This window comes from Triticum dicoccoides, chromosome 5B, assembly GCF_002162155.2.
Source record: "Triticum dicoccoides isolate Atlit2015 ecotype Zavitan chromosome 5B, WEW_v2.0, whole genome shotgun sequence".
Lineage (NCBI taxonomy): Eukaryota > Viridiplantae > Streptophyta > Magnoliopsida > Poales > Poaceae > Triticum > Triticum dicoccoides.
This window is the reverse complement of record NC_041389.1, coordinates 301,993,663-302,003,471: the sequence shown is the minus strand read 5'-3', so window position 1 is coordinate 302,003,471 and position 9,809 is coordinate 301,993,663.

The window sequence follows — 9,809 nt, the reverse complement described above, 5'->3', positions numbered from 1 at the left end:
ATCCCATGTGGCACTTCAACAGAGAAAATGACGCCACCCACTGTGGCCGAAAGGGTCCGGACTCCACCACCGCTCTAGTGGAAATACTGTCCGATCTATACAATGGGAAAGAGAGGAGTTCATCTGCATTAAGCCACGGTATGGATTTTCCATGTACAACCCTCCCAGCTGGGTAAGCTGCCATCCATCACTCTACTCTACTTATTCCCTGAGCCCTTGTTTTTATAAATATTTACTCTGTCTATTCATAGCAAGAATGGCGGAAAGTAACAAGGGAGTTCCATAGTCCAGCACCACAGCCAGAGGACCGCAACCGGGCCCTTCACCCCGGATTCGAAGAGGATCCGGATATATTCGTGGAGCTCGTGGAAGGGGTGTTTCATCAGGCGAGCTGTGACGGCACAGAGGTGGCCATCATTGCTGACTATCCCGGTCTCCTCCCTATATCGCATGTAAGTAAACAAGAGACTTATCTTTCGGAAAAGATTTTATTCCTTCCGTCTTACCTATCACGCAATTCTTACGCTCTATAGGGAAGACGATCGGCACGCCAAGCCGAACCCAAGGAGACTCGCCAGCAAGGGGCGCCTGTGCCGGGTAGGCCTTTAAAAAGGAAGGCGAACAAAAATATGGTGGATCCGTCCTCCCGGAGGTATGGTTTTAAATATGCTCTGTGGTTCGTCATCTTAAAGTTTGACACTAACCATTGTGTATGAGCAGAAAGAACATCCGCCGAACTATGTACGGGGATCCTGCCAACCGTGCCTCCACTAGCCGGATTCCAAGCCCGGTCTCGAGGACGGAGGCCAACACGGGAGTGACACCGGACTGTCCTCATACAGAGGATTCAGACAAAATGTCCGTTACAAATTCTGAAGTGGAGAGTGCCATGAATCATCTGCGCCGGCAGGCTGCACTCTGCGACCCTGGTTTTTCAGATGAGTCTTTTAATGCCTTCAACTCGGGTGATGCGCACATCCGAGCCGCTCAGGATGGGCTTGCTAGAGCCATAGACCAGTATTTGAAAGACATACGGGTAAGTATAAAAAACTGATGATTATGTATATCAGTGGCCCCTGAGACTTAGAGCAGTTGGTACAACTGATTTAAGGATCATTGTACATATAGGTTCTCTCGGAGAAGAACAACATGTTGTCTCAAGAGCTGGAAGAGTGTCGAACCAAGCTAACAGACGCTATGGCCAAGCTGTCAAGATCCAAAGAGGCATTGACTAGTATGTATTCCCGAATTGAGAAAAAACAATATTGTGTTCATAAACCAGCAACGCTAACAATATCTGATGACGAAAATCCTCAGATAATCCGGAACCGAATCCGGGAACCCCACAAGAGGGTGAGCAAGAGGCACAAAGGCAAGCAGCCGCTGGCGAGCGTGTACTTACACGAGTCATACGGAAGAATAACACGCTCCAAGATGCTAATACCCAACTAGGTGAAGAATTGAAAGACGTTCGAGCCCAGCTAGCTGACTCCGTGAAGGAAAATAAGAGGCTTCAGTGCGACATTTTTAGTATGTTCTCAAACGAACATTGACATAGTTCGGTAAGGATAGGAATTAAAACAGAGTTATGTCTGTAGGTATGCTGACGGGCCGTCCCGAAGAGGAGATGCCCGGATCCTCAGGCGATCTGCTACAAGAGCTCTCGCAACCGCACGAGCAAGTTCGGCAGGTCATGCGGAGTGTCGCCAAGGCCTTGTGGCCATCCGCCTCCCTACCAGGAAGTATGGGGGAGCTTGCTCAACTTTTCAAGGGAGCGCGATAGAGTTTCCGACTATGGAAGGTATCTGCCTGTCGAGAAGGGGCGAGAGAGGCTTGGGCCATGGTGAAGACACGGTATACCAAGCTTGACCTGAATCATTGGCCCCGGTCGGACCTATAGGGTTAGATGGGAAAGAAATTCCCATTAGTATGGTATATGACAAGGTAGGGTTGGCTGCAAAGTATTCCCAACAGGATTGTAGGCTAGAAAACCTGTTGGATGGCATAGAAGAAGAAGCATTTGAGTCTAAATGACTATGTACTTCAATGGACATATTTGTCCCTAGCCGTATTGTAAAAGATTTGTCATGGCGGACCTTTTCGCTTTGGCCTCTGGACCCGACAGTCCGGAGTGTTTACGAATACCTGCTCAGTAATATAAACCGGGGTACGCGTGGAAACCAGGCGTAGGGCTCATAATTGCTTGAACAAGTTATGACTTACAAAACACTAATGGACAAGAGGTAGAACTTATCTGTTTGGCTTGCCGGGGATCATAGTGCCGGGGCATCTTCTCAACTCCCTATTGAAGCCAATTTCATGGCAGGAACCTGCAACTTCATGTAGATGAGATTGAATGTAGGATGCGATCCTATCTATGTGCATATGCAAATGCTCATGAAATGCTTATGCAAAGATCTTGGAATGCTCATGCATGCATGTAACTTGGTCGCCCCAGCGCTTCTTTATTTTCTCTTGCACAGGGACATTGCCCTGGCTTTGTACAAGGAGTTACATGCAGCTGAGGCAAGACCTGTACAAAAGGGTGGCTGCCAGGCAAGGCCCGACAGCCGCACCTTATGGGTGGAACTTGCGGAGATGCTCAATATTCCATGAGTTTTGCAATTGAATGCATCTCCGGTCTCCAGATGGACCGCGGCAGGTCTGGTGACTCGTATTACCGGTAAGGGCCTTCCCACTTCGGCGACAACTTGTTTGTACCCTTGGCGGACTGAACGCGCCTAAGGACAAGGTCGCCTTCCTCAAAACACCGGGCATGACCCCTACGACTATGATAGCATCGCAGGGCTTGCTAATAGCGTGCAACACGTGTAGCAGCCTGGAGATGGTTCTCCTCGAGTAGCACTGCATCATCACGCCGGTGCTGATCTTACGCTACTTCATCGTAGGCAAGCACTCGACGCGACCCATAAATGAGTTCCATGGGGATAACTGCTTCTGCCCCATAGACCAAGGAGAAGGGAGTGTGGCCGATAGCTTAGTTTGTTGTCGTTCTGAGGGACCAGAGATCTACCGGCAACTCCTCGATCCACCGCCTGCCATGCTTCTGCAGCATATCAAAGGTTCTTTTCTTGAGTCCTTGCAGCACTTCAGCGTTCGCCCTCTTAGCTTGTCCATTGCTCCGGGGTGTGCCACAGAGGCAAATGAGATCTTGCATCTAAAGGCATGAACATATAACATGAAGGTGTGGCTCGTGAACTGGGTGCCGTTGTCGGTAATGATCCTTGCCGGAACTCCAAAACGACACACCAATTCTTTCAAGAACTTGATAGCTGACTGAGCAGTCACCTTTCTCACGATAGTCACTTCCGGCCACTTTGTAAACTTATCGAGGGCAACGAACAAGAATTCAAAGCCCCCAATTGCTCGGGGGAAGGGGCCGAGGATATCGAGCCCCCAGACAAAAAATGGCCATGATAGAGGGATTGTCTGAAGAGCTTGGGCAGGCAAGTGGGTTTTCTTGGAATGAAACTGGCAGGCTTCACACCCGGTGACTAGCTCGACCACATCTTGGAGGACTGTGGGTCAATAGAATCCTTGAAGGAATGCTTTCCCAACTAATTCCCTTGATCCAATGTGGGAGCCGCACATTCCTTTGTGTATCTCAGCCAGCAGTTCATTTCCTTCTTCCCAGCAGACCCACTTCAATTTCACACCGTTGGGCCTCCTTCTATACAGACTGTCATCGACAAACTGATACATATTGGCCCTCCGGGCTACTTTTTCAGCTTCATCCTGGTCACTGGTGTCACGCCCAATATGTGACCATATCCTAAAGGAACTCGATCGAAGGTCCCACCAAGGATAGAAGTGCATATTGAAGACGCTTTTGCAAGGTGGATATCATTACATCATACCATAACATAATAGTTGGGGATACATACAAAAGGCAACCAATGCCACATGGATACAACAACATCATACATAAGAGCAACATCCGACTACAGATGAAACACAAATAGAAACTCAAGCGACATCCACCCTGCTAGCCCAGGCTGCCGACCAGGAACGTAACCCCTGAACGAAGAAGAAGCGGAAGAAGAACTCTAGAACAAGAAAGCATCGCTCTCACGTCATGATCATCGCATTACCTGTACCTGCAACTGTTGTTGTAGTAATCTGTAAGCCACAAGGACTCAGCAATCCCATTACCATGGGTATCAAGACTAGCAAAGCTTAATGGGTAAGGAATGGATAGTGGTGAGGTTGTAGCAGCGACGAAGCATGATATGGTGGCTAACTTACAAATACAAGAATAAGATGAGAAGCTACGCAAACAGTCACAAACTAGTAATGATCAAGAAGTGATCCTGAAACTACTTACGTTCAAACATAACCCATACTGTGTTCACTTCCCGGACTTCGTCGAAAAGAGACCATCACAGCTACACACGCGGTTGATGCATTTTAATTCAGTCAAGTATCAATTTTAATACAACCGGATATTAAAAACTCCCATCTGCCATATAACCGCGGGCACGGCTTTCAAAAGTTTAAACCCTGCAGGGGTGTCCCAACTTATCCCATTTTAAGCTCACGATCCGCGGAGACAATCCTCCATCACGGGACATCCGATCAGACTCGGGGTCCTGGTGCACAAGACATTTCGACAATGGTAAAACAAAACCAGCAAGACCACCCGAATGTGCCGACAAATCCCAATAGGAGCCGCGCGTATCTCGTTCTGAGGGCACACCGGATTGTCCAAACTTCTGGTAGGCCAAATCCAGAGTTGCCCCTCGCGGTCACCGGCGGTTGACGGTTTGGACCAACACTCAGATAGGCACTGGCCCGGGGGGTTGATTAAAACTACTAGGGGTCTTGAGAAAATCCCCTATTTAAGTTTAAGTTGTTATTAGGCAAATGGTAGAACCAATGTTGGGCTTTGCTGGAAGAGTTTTATTCAAAGAAAACTATCAAGAGGGTCCCATACCGGAACATAACACCGGTATGATGGAAACTAGGGCGGCAAGAGGGGAACAATACACCAGGCATAAGGCCGAGCCTTCCACCCTTTACCAAGTATATAGATGCATTAATTAAATAAGAGATATTGTGATATCCCAAAATAATCTTGTTCCAATATGGAGCAATCGTCAACTTCACCTGCAACTAACAATGCTATAAGGGCGGCTGAGCAAAAGTGGTAACATAGCCAAACAAGGGTTTGCTAGGAAGGGTGAAAAAGGTCAAAGGCTGACATGGCAATTTGGGAGGCTTGATAAACAAGTGATAGGTTCCGCAGCATAGCGATAGATCGAAGCAACTAGCATAGCAATGATACTAGTGAGATCCAGGATAACGGTCATCTTGCCAGAAATTCCGCTAGGAAGAAGACTCGGTCCATGAAGAAGACGAACGGGTGTAGATGAACCAAGGGAAGTCGAACGAATCCTCACGATCGCAACGAAACAAGAACTAGAAGAAGCACAACCGGAAAGAAACAAACGACATAGTAAACACACAAGCATAAACATGACATGATGCACAAACAAGCATGATGCATGTCCGGTTTAATGAGTCATGGCATGGCAAAGTGCAACAAACAATACTACAAATTAAGTGGAGCTCAATATGCAACGAGTTGCATATTGATGAAACACCACATCCAATTATTTAATTCACTCCCGTTTACGCTACCCAATAATATTAAATGTTTCTAACATGACAAGAGGTGCAACACAATAAAATTACCTATCTAGGCAAGTTTAAATGAGGCCAAAAACAACAAACAACAATTTTGGAAAATCCTCATGTGCATATTTTGGATATGGTACTGTTCTGCCTAAACCATATTTTATATTTGTTAAACAGAAAAATAAGGTGCACCATGTTAATCTATGCATTTTTCTAGACAAGTTACATCTATAGTTTATTCAAAATGGAGCTACGGTTATTTAGTTATGAAATAAACCATTTGAACATGTCAAACATGCAAATTAATGCAAACAGTAATTTTAAACATCTTTAACATAGGTGAAAGTTGAATATTGTGAAACTGCACGAGATTCTAAGCATTTTACATATATAGTTTGTTTTATTTGGATGCATGCACATTTAGTTATTAACAATGCAAAATAGTGGCATTTCAGTAAATAAGAATGCATTGGAAAAAGCTAAAATACACAGAGTAGGAAAAATAATATGCACGGGCCCGAAGCATTACGGTGCAGCGGCCCAGATGAGGATTTGGCCCATGTGGCTGTGATGTGCAAAATAAATAAAAGAACAGAGCAAAAACAGGGGCGCGTGTGAATTGAACCCAGGACCTCCTGGATGTGTGCACGAGGGAGGAACCACTAGGCTAGCTATGTGTTCATGTGCTCTAAAAAAAGCTATGTGTTTGTGATGCAAAGGGAGATCGGCAGAAGATAATGGATATGCGCATTGCGACCAGGACAAAAACTAAAGCGTGAGCACGGGGACTCGCCGGCGACGGGAGCCTGTAGCAACCCCTGCTATGGTTGCAGAGGACCAGCGGGGGTGCGAAAGCGTGCCAGGGTGCGTGTGGTGGAGACACTATGCGAGGGGGTGTGGGTGCTTTTGCGAGCCAAGCCTGGCTGGCCATGGTTTCCGGTTGGAAGGATGACACCGTGTGCGGGTGTGCGGCGAGCAGCGGCTAGGCAGGGGATGGAGAAGCCCCTAAGGTTGTGCAAGCGCATGCGTGTACAAGTGGAGCAGCTGCATGTGTGAGCGGATGTGTGGGTGATGTGCAGAAGAGGCAAGGCACGAGCTTGAACTCGTTCCCCTGGTCAGCCATGTCGGATGACCTCGTGGTTGCGCAGATCGACGGACATGCGGACAAAGAGACCAAAGAGAGAGAGATGGTGAGGAGCCGAGCTTCACCATGGGGGTGTTGCTGGAGTCGATCGGGGTCGGGGACGAGTGGAAGCAACGAGGGAAGGTGCTGCCCGTGAAGTAGGGGAGGAAGAGGACGACAGGGAGGTAGCCGGACTTGGCGATCCTCAGGCGCGGCTCGTCGTCAGAATGGGTCCGGGGCAGTGTTCTCGAGTGAGAAGACGACGGAGGGGAGGCCATGGTGGAGGGATAGGCCGGCGGCGAGGTCGTGCCCGAGCCGGCCATGGCTCCTTGAGGTGGGGAAGCATGTGCGTGAGCGCGCCTTACCTGTGGCGGCGGCGCGGAGGGGAAAAGAGGGAGGAGGAGGAACCCTAGGGCGAGGGCTGTTGGTTTTATAGGAAGGCGAGGCAAGTTGGCTCGGCTACGGTGGCCATGTGCGCCTGCCTCGTCGGTTTTACTGTGAGAGGGTAACGAGCGAGGGAGGAGGAAGAACAGTAGCGAAGGGAGACTGGCATGCGGGCCTGGTGTGGTTGTCCATGTGGAAAGGGGCATCCACTGGAGCAAGGAGGCGCAGGAGAGAGGTCTTGCCGGCGGCTGGGCTACGGGTGATGTTGGGCTGCACTGGGCTGCTACCCTCCTCACCTTCTTCCCTATATTTCAAACAGAAAAGAAGAGAGAAAAGTGTAGGGAGTTTGGATAGGGTAGTGGCCAACATGAAAATATTTCTAGACTGCTGGTATAATGGATAATTAAGTAAAATTGGTTTGGATATTTTTACAGACGTAAATTTAAAACAAGTTTGGATTTAATACAAACCTGAGTTAAATTCTAGCCCAACCAAAACAACTTACAAAGAGCTGCAACTTGGCAGAGAGGGTGCAGGCATGGTGTAAGATTTATAGAAAATAAGTGAACATTTTACTGTGACAGGAAAATGCCACTTGCAATAAATGTGTGAGAATTGAAAGGAAGAGGCTAGTGATGGGGTGTTGCACTTGATGATGGTTTAGATGGAAGGGCAAGATGGAACAGCAAAGAATATGAGGAGAAGGAGTTCACAAACATAACAAGCACACTACAAAGATGATCATGTTGCAAATGCAACAAAAATGACAAAGGCAATATCACATCATGAAGCATAGAAGAAAGCAAGTGAGACGACCATGGCAAACAAACAAGGATGGCGCAATTCAATATAGTAAAAGATAAACATGATGCAAGAAGCAAAATATGGCAATGGCATTCATCATGATCATGGCATAAACATGTACGAATGAAATATGCAAAACAATTATGATAATGCAACAAACACAATAAACACACGACAACAACTAAAATAAATGGAAGGCAACTGGAGCATCGGTCTCGGGGCGTCACAACACTCCCCCGCTAACAAGAGATCTCATCCCGAGATCTTAGGAACGAGACGGAAGAGAAAGAGGAATAGGTGAAGTAAGAACGCAAAAGAGAAGATGAACAGTGTCGAGAGCACTCAGTAGAGAAGAGGAATGACGAATATGATGAGAATCAAAAGCTCAAGGAATAGATAGACTCTGAAACCACTCTTGTTAGACCAAGGTAGAAAAGGAGTAAGAATGAAAGAATTTGGGCAGCACTCCGGCTGAAATGGAAGGAATAGAACATGAACTTCACAAGATGGAACAATAATTGACGCGAGCAACAAAAAAATGCCTCCGAAAGAATTGAAGGAATGGAATGAAAAGAACGGATGAGAGAACAACAACTTCCACTTCAAAATATTTCGATAGCCTCCTTAGAAGGAAGAATTGGATGGAGTTGTTGAGGAAATCAGCAACACAAGAATCATCTTGTTGAGGACTTATGAGAAAAAAATCTCAAAACTTGAGGTGAAATTATGCCACAACCAAATTCTTGAATATCTGAGAAGAACGAAGAAATGCAAAACTCCACTTCAAAAGAATACGGAGAATTAATTGCACTTCAAGATTCAAGAAGAATAAAACTTGAGCTCCACCAACAAGAATCTTGATGAACACTTGACAGAATGAATTAAATCATGAAGAACCACCATGAAGAACTCCGGTAAAAAAAAGGAAAATGAGATAGAATTGAAGGATGAAAAGAATAAGATTAAAGCCTTGCAGTGATTTAGATGGAGGTTCCGACGAGATGGACGAGCAAAATTTGAACTCCGGAAAAGAAAAGATGTAAATACTTGGAACTAGAATTTATTCATCAAGGACAAACTACGAAGGAAGGGATTAATCACTTGGAGGAAATAAGAATAAGATTTATTGTATGCTTAACCTTCATCAAATTAAATTGATGGCAAGTAATGGATTTTGCATACTACTTATTCTTGTTGGAAAAATGATTGAGGGGTATATGGCGCAACCTTGAGGAAGGTCTTCAATGAACCACCGGTAGGATTGGAAAGAATGAATGAATTGATATGATGACAATGGAAGAGGAATGCTGAAGGAACCACCGTAAGAATTTGAAAATGACTGATGAAAGAGAATGAATCACCGGAAAGAATTAGAGGAATAAATATGCTTGAGGGGATTTAGATGCAAAAGAACAAAGAGATCACGAACTGATTAAGGAATACTTCATAGATTTAGAGGAACTCTTCTTCGATCTTCAAATAATGACGGGATACACCACCAAAAATTACTGAGATACTCCGGGAGAATGAAAAGCGAAAAGGTTGAGCCAACAATCAAAAGAATTTGAAAGCGATCTTGGAAAGGCATCTGACTGATGAAATTCATTCTTATGTCAAATTCCGAAAAGAATTAGGAATGGCTCCAAAATAATTAGAAGAGTCAGGTAAGATCCTGGGAAAAGACCTGTGGGTTAGGGGCCACTGAAGAGAAAACACCGTTGGAAGGATTGTTGAAGAGATAGATGATGCACCGGAACAATTGAAATATTTTTATGAGGTAGCAACCTTGAAATAATTTGAGCACAGACGAATCTCCTAAGATGTCTTCCGAACTCCGGTA